This window comes from Erpetoichthys calabaricus, chromosome 5 (assembly GCF_900747795.2).
Source record: "Erpetoichthys calabaricus chromosome 5, fErpCal1.3, whole genome shotgun sequence".
NCBI lineage: Eukaryota > Metazoa > Chordata > Cladistia > Polypteriformes > Polypteridae > Erpetoichthys > Erpetoichthys calabaricus.
The window spans coordinates 161,766,109-161,781,114 of NC_041398.2; the positions used below are offsets into that span (position 1 = coordinate 161,766,109).

Sequence of the window (15,006 nt, forward strand, 5' to 3'; positions counted from 1 at the left end):
ACTGACGTTGTTCACTGTCTTTTAATACTGTGTAACCATACATATTAACACATGTGCAATTAAACGTGTGCATTTACGGGGTGATTTCTCAGGCTTAAAAGCTCGCCTTTTACTAAAAAGGTAAATGCAAAACTATTTTCAATCAGTTTATTGAAACGCTCCCGTTAAGGATTGCAATAACATATTCGCGAGATAAAAGAACGAAGTGGGGGGAAATGGAGGAACAGCCGCAAACAGCGAAGAGCAAAAAATTAATTAAACAATTGAGAACGGAGCGAGTTAAGCATACAAGCATGTTCATAAGGGAAACAAAGCACGGTGTAAAACGTAAGTTTAAATTAAGTTTATAGAAACGCTCCCGCTGCGGATTGCAATAACATATTCGCGAGATAAAAGTTTAATGAGAAGACACGAGGTATAAACGAACCACACGCCGTGGCGCAACGTTAGGGGCAACACTTTCAACCATTCTATGATCTGCTTCTCGCAACTGAAAGACGGCACATGGCGGATGTTAGCCGACTTGCTGACCGCAACGTTAGGGGCTTCAACTATGGCGCTGACGCCACATCTCAGTGCCAACACTTTGCAGACTGTACTTAAAAGACACGCCCTCCTCACTGGACAGTTAAAAACACCAATCAAACTAACGATGACATCAAGTATTACCCAATCAAAAGTACGAAAGGAGGCATCTTCATAAAATGCGTGTGGGATGATTTGCATGAGACGCTGCTTTAAAAAAAAAATGATAAAAAAAATACGGGATAAATCCCGTCCAGTATTGATTCAAAACGGGACGTGCAATTTATGTGAATGTATGTATGTATATATCTATGTCTATATATATATGTAGATATGTACATTTGTATATGTATATATATGTTTATGTGGATGTGTATATACGTATGTATATGTACATATGTGTATATGTAGATATGTATATATATATGTATATATATGTTTATGTGTGTGTGTCTGCATATTATATATATAAAAGACAGCAACACTCATAACATATATATATAATATATGTATATATATATATATATATATATATATATATATATATATATATATATATAATATGTGTATATATATATATATATATATATATATATAATATATAAATATATATATATATATTATATATGTGTATATGAATGTATATATATATATATATATATATATATATATATATGACAGCAACACTCATAACAATGACAACACAATTACATTGACAATCATGTTACGTTATTTTTAAAATGTTTCCTTTACTTTTTCATAACCTCTTTAACACACTACTTCTCCGCTGCGAAGCGCGGGTATTTTGCTAGTAAGGTTATAAACTTTAGAATGCATGAGGAAAATCACTCTCCCACCTACAATTGAGTGAAGTTAAGCAGATTTAAATTTTTAGGAGTCAATATAGCTGAAAATCAGAAATAAGCACAACACATCTTGTCCATTGTCAAGTACACTCACTCTCAAGGTTATTATAATTAATGAAAACTAATATCAAAAGTGAAACTATTGTTGAAAAAAACATTTTCGTACACTGAAATAAAATACTTAACAAAACCGAACTGAAAAACAAAAACTAAACAAAACTATTAAAGTAGCTGGAAAGACTAACTGAAATAAAATAATAATTTACTAAAAATATTTTTAGTTTTCATTTTTGAATGAATATTGTTGCCGTTAGTCTTTACCCCTTGTAACTTTTAACTCTAAAACAGAGTCATTCACCATGAGCCACCCTCATATATTTATCCAGTGAACGGCGGCTGGTGACGGAGGGCGGGTGTTCACACAGCATTTGTGGTGACAGAGCAATGCTGAATGTGGGCACGTAAAGTGCGTGAAATAGAAAGCGATTTACGTGCTGTCTTTCTTTGTGCTTGTTGTATATTAAGATGTAATTCAAACGGCTGAAATCAGAATGTGCTGGTCAACAAAACCTTTACCATATGGACAGAAAAATCACGAGTGAGTAACATTTTAGTTTATTTCTTAGGTGACTGCTTTTTGTTGACAGTAATTCACCTGCCACTTCACAAATGGAGAAATCGTTTTTACTTTCTAGTATACAAAATATAGAGAAAGTATTGTAATCATGAGAAAAATTCGACCTCGAGATATTGATGAATCTTAACGTTGTAGACCTCCCTGAGTCCAAAAATAATGTTTTTTTGGAATTATCTGTGTGTGTGTGTGTGTGTGTTTGTGCATGTATATAACTCAAAATAACTCAAAAACACAATGCGATAGATGGATGAAAATCGGCATGTGGTTGTTACACCAAAATTGTAGATCTGTATTAACTTTTGGGCCAAACCCATCAACTACAAGTGGTATGTTACCTGATAACATACTCGATTTTTTTTTATTCATGCAGCTGCACAGTCCAGTTTATTCAACTTTACTTTTATAATAATTGTTCAATATACTATTAATTTGACTTGATGTTGATGGTTCTTTAATGTACATTATATAAAGATATAATCATTGTCTTGTGGTTTACTCCTCAAATATCCATCCCCATATCTAAGTATACGAGAAAGTCTAGGGGAGACAACTCCCGGTTTTTGAAAATAAAACAACACTGATCGAGAGACTGACTAGGTCATCATACAAGATCAGTATATTGTTATTGACCAATTACTTTTGCTTTAAAAAATCATTTAACAACGAAGTGATACAAGTCAAGTCAAGTTGTGGAGCATGCACTGGTACAGTGCGTTGCCGTACCCACTACACAACGAAGCAACTCGAGATCCCGGTTGGTAACCCCCCAGGCAGACACGCAGTCCAGTCCCACCCTCCGGAAATGACCCTCAGTCTGCCGCAGCCAGGTGTTACGTGGGCGACTCCTTGGCCTGGTCCAGCCACTTGGGTCCCCAACAATGAGGATCTTGCAAGCTGGATCACCATCTGGGAAACGCACCACATGGCCGTAGTGCCGTAACTGACGCTCCCTCACAATGCAGGTAATGTGCCTCATTCGGGACTCCATGAGCAACCACTCATTCGACACAAAGTCAAACCAACGGTACCCAAGGATTTTCCGGAGAGAAACAGTACCAAAGAAGTCCAGTCTTCGTCTCAGGTCACTGGATAGCGTCCATGTCTGGCAACCATATAGCAAGACAGGAAGCACCAGAACTTTAAAGACTTGGACCTTTGTCCTTCTGCATAGATATCGGGAGCACCACACAACCCTTTCCAGCAACCTCATGACCCTCCATGCTCTCCCAATCCGTCTACAGACTTCATAGGAAGAGTCACCAGACACATGAATGTCACTTACCAAGGTAAGTAAACCTCTCGACAAGGTCGACACTCTCTCCGCAAACAGACACATTGCTGATGGCTGTGCCCAAGAGGTCATTAAAGGCCTGGATCTTGATTTTTATCCAGGACACTCGCAAGCCCAGACACTTAGACTCCTCACTCAAGTCTCTCTAGCGCCCCAATTACAGCCTCCATTGACACCGCGAAGATCACAGCATTGTCAGCAAAGTCAAGATCCGTGAATCTTTCTTCATCAACAGATACCCCACAGCCGCTGGACCCCACAACCTTGCCCAACACCCAGTCCATACAAGCATTGAACAGAGTAGGAGCAAGAACACACCCCTGATAAACCCCAGAATCAAATGGGAAAAACTCAGAGTTTCTGTACAGGCCAGCCATGATATCCAGCAACCTCGAGGGGATCCCGCGAACCCTCATGAGGTCCCACAGGGCAGTTCAATCAACTGAGTCGAACGCTTTATGAAAATCGACAAAGGCTGCAAAGAAACTCTGCCGATATTCGCGTTTGCACTCCATGACAACCCTCAGTGCTAGGATGCGGTCGATGATAGATTCTTAGGTGTAAAACCAGACTGTTCCAGTCGCTGGTAGGTGAGCAAGTGATCATGGATCCTATTGAGGACGACCCCAGCAAGGACCTTACCTGGCACTGACAGCAGTGTTATCCCCCTGTAGTTGCTGCAATACAGGCAATCACCTTTCCCTTCCCAGATAGGGACGACAAGTCCCGTTTTCCAGTCAATTGGGATGATGCCACACTCCCAAATGGAAGCAAAGATTGTTTGCAATGCCAGGAGGACAGGCTTACCACCTGCCTGGAGAAGTTCACCCTGGATACCACAGATCCCTGCAGCCTTTCCTCCCCTCAGCTGGTTCACCATCTGTGCAATATCAGTGAGATCGGGTGGTTCACAGCTAATTGGAGGATCATCCTCAAGGACAGTGGACCCAGAGATATCCAGCGTCCTAGCTGGAGGATCAGCTTTGAACAACTGCTCAAAGTAGCCAGCCAGATACAAACTTTGTAAAATTCCTGAGTTGGCAACATCTCTACTGAACTATAGGTAGGTAGGCGAAGAGAGTCTACCAAGTGATTAAAAACTAAACATACTAATGTGCATTTGTATTTATTCTATATTTATTAATTTATCTTTTTTAGTTCATATTTACAGCTCAACATACCTGATATTGTGAAAATAATCCAGTAGAAGAATTATATTTTAAAATATTTGTACCCTATTTTTCAATGTTTCTCTCTCTCTCAAAATAGATATTTCAACTATCATATTCTTATTGTTCTTAACATTAGCCAGATCATACATACTGCATACTAGGGATTTTTCCTGCCTTGCATCCAAACCTGCTGGGGTAAGCACCAGGTTTCCTGCAATCCTACTCTGCATTTGAAATTAAGAACAATCTATTTATCCAATCTCAGATGTTTCTGTCATTTTGTGCCTGTCCATACACCTATTACATGCTCTTACTCTGCAAATTAAGGGTTTACCATTCTTATACATTGGCTATTCAAGTCTCACCACTCCTAACCTTCACACTATATGCTTATTTTTCTTTTGTTTCCCTCAATGCAGTTAGGTGGGGTCTGCACACTGATTCAAGTCTAAGAGTCCTTTTCTTCCTAAGCCCACATGATTTTCATGATCATACCTGTCAGAACACAGAAGAATCTGTTTTCTAATTTTTTATATCTTTTCAGGCCTACAGGTGGCAAAATTCTGCCTATAAATTGTATGTGCCTAAGATGGAATTAGAGATCAATATGGCTGGTAGAAAATAACAAAGCCCAGTATGGGAGATTTTTGAATGAAATATTGAAGGCATTCATTTTAAGCATATTGTCTTGGAATGAGATATGTTGTGTGCTGTAGACATTTTGAGTAAAAAAAACCCTCAAACCTTAAAATTCACCTATATTTCATTACAAATAGGCCCATTCTGAGCAATAAAAGAAAAAGATAAAAAGTGCCAAAAGTCAGCGCACATTTGCTCAGCACAAATGACATAGAACGTATTTTAAAAATTACAAAATTGCGTAAAATTGTTCGTATTCAGTATCTGGTTTTGATTATGCTTGTTTTTTATCAGACAAAAACAAAACCAAATAGTAAACCAAGTAGTGTAGTGAGCTTCCACTAACATTAAACTCATATGCAAATCCATTAAGTATACAGTTCTGTCTGATTGTAACACAAAACTAAACTCTGTAGGAGTTCCTTGCCATAATTACTAAAAATAGAACTGAAACTAATAGATATAAAAATAAAATAGAAATGTCTTTGTAAAATAAAAACTAAATTAAAATGAAAAATACACGATGAAGGAAAACATACTCTTGCACTCTGTTAGAAAAAGTGAGTTAGGCCAGTATCACACACATATTTCTGTCACTCTCAGATAACAGTGAATGAATGGGGTCAGAAATTACTGCAAAATAGCATCAGACACAAAAGGTTGTATTATTTCAAAAACATTTTAATTATCATTGATTTTTTAGGAGATTTGTTTCTGACACACCGCTGAACCTGTAGAAAAGATGGGCATTATTCATTTTGCCACTCTGGAACCAAGTCCTGGCTTAGCAAGCTGCTGCCAAACACTCTTATTACTAGTTGCAGAGTCTCAGTTTCCATGGTGGGGCGTCTTGCCAAAATGAAGTTTTGCACCTTAAATGGTAAGATGATCAATTCCAGACCTTGTAACATTAGAAGGAAAGTCTCCCATAGGGACAAACTAGAAATGCAAGTTCTGATCAAATCAACACAGAACTTTGCACAAGTGATCAACTAAGAGCATGGGCTAAGGAGCACCAAAGAAGCCAATGGAAAGACTTCTACTTCTTCCACTATAAACATCAACCACGCCCTAGGGATGAACAAATAATTAGTTCACACTCCTGTAACTACTAGTTTTTAATTCCAGACAAATAAACTTCAAACTTGCAAAGCCCATTGGATTACTAGATATTTCAGATATTTGGTCCATGCAAAATTTTATTAACCACAAACAGTTTTCCCCTCCTTGAACTGCCACCTTATCGTGGTGGAGGGGATTGCGTGTCCCAATGATCCTAGGAGCTCTGTTGTCTGGGGCTTTATGCCCCTGGTAGGGCCACCCAAGGCAAAATGGTCCTAGGTGAGGGATGAGACAAAGAGCGGTTCAACAAACCTCCAATGATGAATCAAAACTTTGGACGATGTTTTCACTCACCCGGACGTGGGTCACCGGGGCCCCCCTCTGGAGCCAGGCCTGGAGGTGGGGCTCGATGGCGAGCGCCTGGTGGCTGGGCCTGCACCCATGGGGCTCGGCCAGGCACAGCCTGAAGAGGTAATGTGGGTCCCCCTTCCCATGGGCTCACCACCTATGGGAGGGGCCAAGGAGGTCGGGTGCAGTGTGAGTTGGGTGGTGGCCGAAGGCGGGGACCTTGGCGGTCTGATCCTTGGCTACAGAAACTGGCTCTTGGGACGTGGAATGTCACCTCCCTGAAGGGGAAGGAGCCTGAGCTAGTGCGTGAGGTTGAGAGGTTCCGGCTAGATATAGTCGGGCTCACCTCGACGCACAGCTTGGACTCTGAAACCAATCTCCTTGAGAGGGGCTGGACTCTCTACCACTCTGGAGTTGCCCCCGGTGAGAGGCGTAGAGTGGGTATGGGCATACTTATTGCCCCCCCGACTTGAAACCTGTTCATTGGGGTTTACCACGGTGGACGAGAGGGTAGCCTCCCTCCGCCTTCGGGTGGAGGGACGGGTCCTAACTGTTGTTTGTGCGTATGCGCAGAACAGCAGTTTGAAGTACCCACCCTTTTTGGAGTCCCTGGAGGGGGTGCTAGAGGGCATACCTTCTGGAGACTCCCTCGTTCTGCTGGGAGACTTCAATGCTCACGTGGGCAATGACAGTGAGACCTGGAAGGGCATGATTGGGAGGAATGCCCCCCCCCATCTGAACCCGAGCGGTGTTTTGTTATTGGACTTCTGTGTTCGTCACGGATTCTCCATAACAAACACCATGTTCAAGCATAGGGGTGTGCATAGGGGTGTTCATATGTACACTTGGCACCAAGACACCCTAGGCCTCAGTTCAATGATCGACTTTGTGGTCGTGTCGTCGGACCTGCGGCCACATGTCTTGGTCACTCGGGTGAAGAGTGGGGCGGAGCTGTCAACTGATCAACACCTGGTGGTGAGTAGGCTTCGATGGTGGGGGAGGATGCTGGTCAGGCCTGGTAGACCCAAACATGTTGTGAGGGTCTGCTGGGAATGTCTGGCAGAGTCCCCTGTCAGAAGTAGCTTCAACTCCCACCTCTGGCAGAACTTCAACCACATCCCAAGGGAGGTGGGGGACATTGAGTATGAATGGGCCATGTTTCGTGCCTCTATTGTTGAGGCAGCTGACCGGAGCTGTGGCCGTAAGGTGGTCGGTGCCTGTCGTGGTGGCAATCCCCGAACGTGTTGGTGGATAACAGCGGTGAGGGATGCCGTCAAGCTGAAGAAGGAGTCCTACAGGACCTTTTTGTACTGTGGGACTCTGGAGGCAGCTGATAGGTACCAGCAGGCCAAGCGGAATGCGGCTTTGGTGGTTACTGAGGCAAAAACTCGGGCATGGGAGGAGTTTGGGGAGGCCATGGAGAACGACTTTCGAATGGCTTCGAGGAGATTCTGGTCTACCATCCGGAGTCTCAGGAGGGGGAAGCAGTGCAGTGTCAACACTGTATAATGGTGGGGATGGTGCACTGCTGACCTCGACTCGGGACGTTGTGGGTCGGTGGGGGGACTACTTCGAAGACCTCCTCAATCCCACTAACATGCCTTCCAATGAGGAAGCAGAGCCTGGGGACTCGGAGGTGGGCTCCCCCATCTCTGGGACTGAGGTCACTGAGGTGGTCAAAAAACTACTTGGTGGCAGGGATCCAGGGGTGAATGAGATACGCCCGGAGTTCCTCAAGGCTCTGGATGTTGTAGGACTGTCTTGGTTGACACGCCTCTGCAGCATCGCATGGACATCAGGGACAGTGCCTCTGGATTGGCAGACTGGGGTGGTGGTCCCCCTCTTTAAGAAGGGGGACCGGAGGGTGTGTTCCAACTACAGAGGGATCACACTCCTCAGCCTCCCTGGAAAAGTCTATTCGGGGGTCCTGGACAGGAGGGTCCATCAGATAGTCGAACCTCGGATTCAGGAGGAACAGTGCAGTTTTCGTCCTGGTCGTGGAACAGTGGACCAGCTCTACACCCTTAGCAGGGTCCTGGAGGGTGCATGGGAGTTTGCCCAACCGATCTACATGTGTTTTGTGGACTTGGAAAAGGCGTTCGACCGTGTCCCTCGGGGAATCCTGTGGGGGGTACTCCGAGGGTATGGAGTACCGGACCCCCTGTACGATCGGTGTCAGAGCTTGGTCCGCATTGCCGCCAGTAAGTCAAACCCATTTCCAGTGAGAGTTGGACTCCGCCAGGGCTGCCCTTTGTCACCGATTCTGTTCATAAGTTTTACGGACAGAATTTCTAGGCGCAGCCAGGGCATTGAGGGGGTCCGGCTTGGTGGACTCAGGATTGGGTCACTGCTTTTTGAAGATGATGTTGTCTTGTTTGCTTCATCAGGCCGTGATCTTCAGCTCTCTCTGGATCAGTTCGCAGCTGAGTGTGAAGTGGCTGGGATGGGAATCAGCATGTCCAAATTCGAGACCATGGTCCTCAGCCAAAAAAGGGTGGAATGCCCTCTCAAGGTTGGGAGCAAGATCCTGCCCCAAGTGGAGGAGTTCAAGTATCTCGGGATCTTGTTCACGAGTGAGAGAAGAATGGAGTGTGAGATCAACAGGCGGATCGGTGCAGCATCCGCAGTGATGCGGGCTCTGCATCAGTCTGTCGTGGTGAAAAAGGAGCTGAGCCGCAAGGCAAAGCTCTCAATTTACCAGTTGATCTATGTTCCTACCCTCATCTATGGTCATGAGCTATGGGTAGTGACCGAAAGAACGAGATCGCAAATACAAGCGGCTGAAATGAGTTTCCTCTGTAGGGTGTCTTGGCTTTCCCTTAAAGATAGGGTGAGAAGCTCAGTCATCCAGGAGGGGCTCAGAGTAGAGCCGCTGCTCCTCCGCATCGAGAGGAGTCAGATGAGGTGGCTTGGGCATCTGATCAGGATGCCTCCTGGATGCCTACCTGGCGAGGTATTCCGGGCACGTCTAACGGGGAGGAGGCCCCAGGGAAGACCCAGGACACGCTGGAGGGACTATGTGTCTCGGCTGACCTGGGAACGCCTTGGGATTCTCCCGGAAAAGCTAGAAGAAGTGGCTGGGGAGAGGGAAGTCTGGGCATCTCTGCTCAAGCTGCAGCCCCCACGACCCGATCTCGGATAAGCGGAAGAGGATTGATGGATGGATGGACAAACAGTTTGATAAAAAGAAAAAACTTGATTATTCATGTGCAATTTTTTTTAATCTTTAATTGAATTTATTAAAAGCATATAGCAACATCCCATACAATAAAGGCAAACTTAACAAAACTAAATTCAAATCAACCCCTACCCATGAGAAAGAGAGGAAGGACAACAGCCAGAGTCAAACTATTGACAGCAGTAAAGAGAGAAAGAAGACTTTTCCCCCCAATATGAATGCTTATTCTAAAATATTATTGATTAGGTCCTGCCAGGTTTTAAAAATGTTTTGAACAGATCCCATAAGTTAGAATTTAATATTTTCCAATTTCAAATAGTATATAACATCAGTTACTTACTGACTTAAAAGAGGTGGGTTAGGATTCTTCTGGTTGAGCAAGACAAGTCTGCGTGCTAATAGTGATGTAAAGGCAATTAGAGTTTGTTTGTCCTTCTCCACTTTAAGCCCATCTGGGAGCAAACCAAACACAGCTGTTAATGGGTAAGGAGTGATTGTGACAACTAGGCTGTCTAATAGGCATTTAAAAATTTTGTCCATAATGATGTTAATTTGGTACATGCCCAAAACATGGGGCCTAGTGAAGCAGGAGCTCAGCAGCAACATTCACAGGTTGGATCTTGCCCTTGAAAGATTGTGGTCAATTTTAAGCGAGATAGATGCTTTGCAAATACAGAGCTAGAGGGAATTCTGTGCAAGGCTGCCTTCCAATCCGTTTTCTGAAATGTTGAGTAAGAGATCCACTTCCCAGTCTGGGATCTTTGAAAAGAAGAGACTTCTATAGAAATGATGTCCGAGTCCAAAAGACTGATCAACAACTCTTCTAGAATAGAAATAGGTGGAAGGTGAATTGGGTAGATTTCATTTAGCAAAGTTTCTAGTTTCGAGATAGTGGAAAAATTGTGCTGATGGTAGACTAAATTTAGAGTGTAATTGTTGATAGAATGCAAAGACATTATTCATATACAAATCTCTAAATGATTTAATCCCATTTGTTTTCCAAACATTAAAAACTGTGTCAGCTCAAGAGGGTGGAAAAAGGTGGTTATCATGTAGTGGTGGCACAGAAAAAATATTCTCTAACTTGAAGTGGTTCCTACATTGGTTCCATATTCTGAGTGAATAAAAGACGATTTGGTTTTTAGTATATTGATGAGACCTTCTATTTACTGGTGTACAAAGTATGGAATACAAAGAAGTACTGCAGGACTTCATTTCTATTGCAGACCAAGTTACTGTGGCGAATAGCACTGGTGACAAGAGGTAGTCTGAAATAATGTTAATACAAACTGAAGCTTCTGGACTGGTATACAGTAATTTGATTCATGCACGTATGTTCAGGCCAAATCAAAATTTATGCAAAGTGGTGAAGAGGTAATCCTATTCAACCATATCAAATGCTTTTTCTGCAATCAAAGATAATACAATCTCCGGAGTGTTAGACTTTATGGGTGAATATATTACATTAAATAGGCATCAAAGATTGGAAGTCAAATGTCTACCTTTAATAAATCCGATTTGGTCTTGTGATATTACTGAAAGGAGAACTGTCTCAACCCTTCTAGCTAGGGCTTTAGAAAATACCTTAACATCATTATTCAGAAGTGAGATTGGTCTGTATGATCCACATTGTAATAAGTCCTTATTTTTTCTTAGGAAAAATGGTGATTAATGCTTGGTGAAAAGTTTGAGGTAGAATTTTTTTGTCTTTGGCTTCTATAAATTTTGCTAATAAAAGGGGAGCTAACTTCACTGAAATTTTTTTATAAAATTCAGCAGGGAAGCCATCAGGTCCTGGTACTTTGCCACTCTGAAGTGAGTTTATAGCGTCTAGTAATTCTGATAGTGTCAGAGGTGTATCCAATTCCTCTATACTTAGAGTATCTAGCTGTGGTATTTGAAATGTATCAAAAATGCATTAGATTGTGTTTTGTATTTTTTAAACTGAGTAGAATATAAGGACTTATTATAGTCTGTAAATGTATGCATTTTATTTTCATGCCCAATAATTCTATCTTCGTCGGTGTTGGTGATTACAGATATTGCATTGCAAAACTTCCTGCTTATGGATTTGTTGCACTAAGATCTTGTTAGCCTTCTCTTTGTGTTCATAGAGATGTGTTCATAATGATGTCACAATTTAAAAATGAGTTGTTCCATTTCTTTTGCTGTCAAGAGGTTGAGTTCTGATTGCAAAGTTTGTCTTTTCCTAAAAAGTGTCTCATTGGGAGACCTGGAGTGTTCTAGATCTATTCTGGTAATTTCACTGATTAACTCTGAGGCCTTCTTGGTTTTTGATTTATGTTTGTGGGAAAGATATGTGATAATCTGTCCTGTTAAAATGCCTTCAGAGTTTCCAAGATTATTCCTACAGAAATATCAGAGGAATCATTTGTTTTTTAAAAAAATCATTTTGCTTGGATATAAATTCTGTTCAGTTCTCATCAGGCAATAACAGGGGGTTAAGATGCCAGCTTCAAAATGAGTATGTGGGGGCATATTGATGTGAGCTCTATGATAAGAGGGGCATGGTCGGAGATAACAACACCGTCGTATTTGCAAGATTTGATCGTGGGCAAGAAATTGTTATCCATAAACAAATAATCAATTCTTGAGTAACAATGATGTACAGGTACTGGTGAAAAGAAGGAATATGCTCTTAAGTATGGATTTAGTAATGTACATGGGTCTGAAAAGTTAAGATCAATTAAAACTGTGTGATTATTTTTGCAGTGTTAGATGTTGTCACCCTTGTAGTTGTCTCCGGCAATTATAATTTTTTGAGTGTTCAAGTTAGGAATGGATGCAAACACATTTTGAATGAAGTCTCTGTCACCCACATTGGGTGCATAGATATTTATCAAAATCACATTACAATTAAATAAATTACCCATAACCATCACATATCGCCCTTCAGGATCTGATACTACAAATGAAATTGCTATGTGAATTAAGATTCCCACACCTTTAGTTTTCTTTGTATAGCTGAAGTGGAATATTTGACCAGTACAGTCTTTTTGCAACCACTACTGATACTTGTTGATTAAGTGAGTCTCCTGTAAAAAATACTATATTGGCATTCAGACTTGTTAGGTGAGATAATACTTTCTTCCTTCGACATTACAGCTCACAAAGGTTACTGTTTGGTAATAGAAGTATTGCTTCTGATCTTTTGTTGTCATTTTATAATCTTAAATGAAGGTTGTACATTATTACATATGATAGCTTTAACCTTAATTTCCAATAGTACAAGGAGTTATGGCTATGAAGCCTATTGTTGTTTGGCACTTAAAAGTGTGGGGTTGAAAAGGATAGATCAAAAATAGCTTGCTCTCTCTTTCTCTCCTCCCCAAACCCCAATAGTGAAATTGTGCAGCAAGTCTATAAAGCCAGCAAGAGTGTTGGCTGTAAAGCAACTTGGCATTGAGGGCAAGAATGGAAAACATTAGTTATATCCTTTTGTCATTTACTGCAATACAAATAAAGTAATAATTAAAAAAAAAAGTAGATGAATGGAGAAGGTGAACCATTCCACTTCTGCTTTAGTACCAGTTACAAGCGAAAGGAATCATAATTACAAGCAACATTATGACAAAAAATTAATAAAAAATTACCTCTCAAATACTGAAAAAACTTTTTTGTGCATTATCTATAAATATATAATTCACTAAGCCGGGATACAAGTAGCCACCCATGGAAAGCACGCCGGAAGGGGCGTGGATTCACTAAACCGCCGACAAGTAAGACGCCAATGGCGCACGCAGGAAGGAGCCACGCCCACCAACTCTTAACCCATTGGATACAACGAAAAAATCACAGAGCCACGCCCACCAACTCAGACGCGACACCTCGGAAAACATGCCGTCATTTCTGTTTGTCTGTGCCACAGTCCACTTGCAGCTCTGAGCCACGTTGACTTTTCATTAGTCAACCTCAGTGGAACCTTGGTTCACACAGAGGCAGCGCCAGAGAGAGACAGAGGCACACACAGGCAGCGCGCGAGAGAGAGACGCACACACACAGGCAGCGCCAGAGAGACAGAGGCACACACACACACACACAGAGGCAACGCCAGAGAGAGACAGAGGCGCACACACAGGCAGCGCGCGAGAGAGAGCCACGCACACACACAGAGGCAGCGCCACAGAGAGACAGAGGCACACAAAGGCAGCGCAAGAGAGAGCCGCACAATCCTTTAAAACTGAAGTTAAAACACAATGAAGGAAGCAGTCTTTAAAAACCAACAAGCCCTGTGCCTCTTTTTCATTAGCGTCTCACCTGCTTCAGGCCCTGCAACAGTCGAGACGCTCTCTCTGCAGCTGACCTTCTCTGTGCCTGACTCCACTACTGTCAGTCGCCTGATTAAAAATGGCCTTTTGAAGGGGAGCTATGGACCCGCTATACCACAGAAACACATTGCCTTCGAGCCTGCTCTCTCTCTCTCTCCTCACTCGCTCGCTCACACACTGCACAGGGGAGAAATGCCCGAAGCACAAGTCTACCCGGAAACCGTTTCAGCCACACTTCCACGCCCCTTGCTACACTGTGAGTGCGATGATTATTTATTTAAAAATGGGCTTTTGAAGGGGAGCTGTGGACCCACTATACCACAGGATCACCTGTGACATTGCCTTCACATTGTTTTCCTTTTATTTATGATCCTGTTGAGCAGATCAGACACCCAGGCAAACAACACTGAATAATCAAAAGCTGCAACCACTTTGCCCGCCCCAACTCCTCACCTGAGTTGGTTTTGTCTGTGTTCAGCAGTGTTTCCCAAACTCGGTCCTGGTGAACCCCTGTGGATGCAGGGTTTTGTTCCAACCAGATTCCTAATCATTAATGCCAGTGAAACTCATCCGGGATAAGTCGGTTTTTCAAACGCAGAGGTGTAGCACATTAGTCTACCAGACTAGCTGGATGTAAAAATGTAATTGACGAAACTGTTGCTCTCAAACTTCGCAACATGGCTGTTGGCTTTGTTTGCCAACATTGGGATAATGTTGGCAACGTGGTCACAAACTGCAACAACTCACCACACAAGGACGTCCTGTCTCTCGAGGCATTCACACTGCCAGAAGACAACCATGGGATACCAGCTGCAACAAAATGATGAAAGAACGGGCGCATTTTTTTCACACAAGCTGAGTGGGTGGGTGTTAGTTAGTTAATTAGCAACTCGAAGGATTTCAAGATATAATATACACAAGAGGTAACACTGCAAAAGCGGCCCAAACCAGAAAAGACGGCTGGCAAAAAGTGGCTAACAAATTAAACGCGTGTGCATT

The 15,006-nt window shown here is 42.5% G+C and overlaps 1 protein-coding gene across 2 annotated transcripts in view; it reads right to left on the reverse strand.

Moving 5' to 3' along the window:
* Positions 1 to 15,006, reverse strand: part of ccser1 (coiled-coil serine-rich protein 1) — a 1,824,576-nt gene that overhangs the window by 1,263,597 nt on the left and 545,973 nt on the right. The window lies entirely within an intron of this gene.